This window comes from Ursus maritimus, unplaced genomic scaffold (assembly GCF_017311325.1).
Source record: "Ursus maritimus isolate PB19 unplaced genomic scaffold, ASM1731132v1 scaffold_2, whole genome shotgun sequence".
NCBI classification, from domain to species: Eukaryota; Metazoa; Chordata; class Mammalia; order Carnivora; family Ursidae; genus Ursus; species Ursus maritimus.
Window position 1 is genome coordinate 79,389,057 of NW_024424452.1, and position 1,402 is coordinate 79,390,458.

A 1,402-nucleotide genomic window follows, 5' to 3' on the forward strand; every position below is an offset into this window, starting at 1 on the left:
TATTGGAGACTGATTTGGGTGTAACTTGGGGAAGAAGTTCTCCAAGGGTAAAGTGGGCAGCCACGGGGATAGTGAGCTCCCTGCGTCCAGGTGCTGGATTCATCTTTGGTGGGAAGACTGTGGCTGGATTGCTAAGTATGTAAACTGCTGGACACAACCACCTTCAAGACCATCTTCCAAACCCCAGGTTCTGTAGATTAGGTGACGGGAGGCAACTTCCAGGTCTTCATCCGGAGGGACAGTAGCTGCTCATGACTGGTGACCAGGACCCTTCAGAGGCAGTCAGTATGCTGGCATCACACCTTGGTCCTGCCAAGTCCTACAGGCTGCGTGACCTGGCATAGATCCTTTACCTTTCTCCAGGCGGTGAGATCATGATTTAAACCCATTTTAGCCCCAATCCATAAGTCCTCCTATCTGTGCCTCCAAAATTCCTCTTCCCTCCATACCTACTGCCTCAGCCTCTTGGGACCGAAGTCCTATCTCAGCCAGACTATTACAAGTTTTCTAATGAGGTCCTTGGTGTCCTTCAGCATCCCGGCCCCAATCAGTCTTCCCTCGGCCTCCAGAGTGATGGTTCTAAAATGCAAATTGGCTCACATCACCCCCTTGCTTCAGAATGCTCAGAGGCCCGAGCACCTTTGTAATAAAGGTCCGCTTCCTTAGTATGGCCCACCAGCCTCCCCTGCTCTGTGGGCTCTGTGAGAGCAGGGACCGTGCACAGCACCCCCAGGACCTAGTACCATGACTGGCCCATGAAAGAACTCCCTGAACATTAGTTGAGTGAATGAATAAACCCATTTCCTGCCAGCCCTGGTGTTACCCCCTGTGTCAGCCCTGCTCGTGACACTCTTTCTAAAACACAAGGCTTAGCACAGCTCTGCATTCTGAAGCGTTCTCCGGAGATTTTCCCCAGCCCCCGACAGGTGCCATCCCTGACATGCCCCCTACACCCTACCCTGCCTTTTCTAGTGGTTTCAGAACACAGAGGTTGTATGCTGTTCAGAACCCAGCAAGGCTTTGGAGAGCACAGCCACCTTTGAGAGCATGTGCCTAAAAGGCCTCAGGATGCCCCATGGAGACAAAGGTCACGGCCCTGATAGGAAGCAATTAATGGACTCTCCCCGCTCCAGGGGCCCCAGGTCTCTGAGAAGCAGTGAGAGCCACGGCTTTTCTTAGCAGGGAGGGAGACAGCCTACCCCAGCCCCCCTCTCCTCCCCCCATGTCCACCAAAAAAGGAAAAAATAAAATGCAAAAGGCCAAAAGGGGGAAGGAGGGGACACCTTATAGGCCGAGGTCAGCGTGGAGGGGTTGGCTCTGCTCTTAATGAGGGAGGAAAGCCCGCCAGGTAGGCCGTGGCGAGAGGAAGGCAGCAAGCAGCCCGTAATTTATAGGGAAGCAG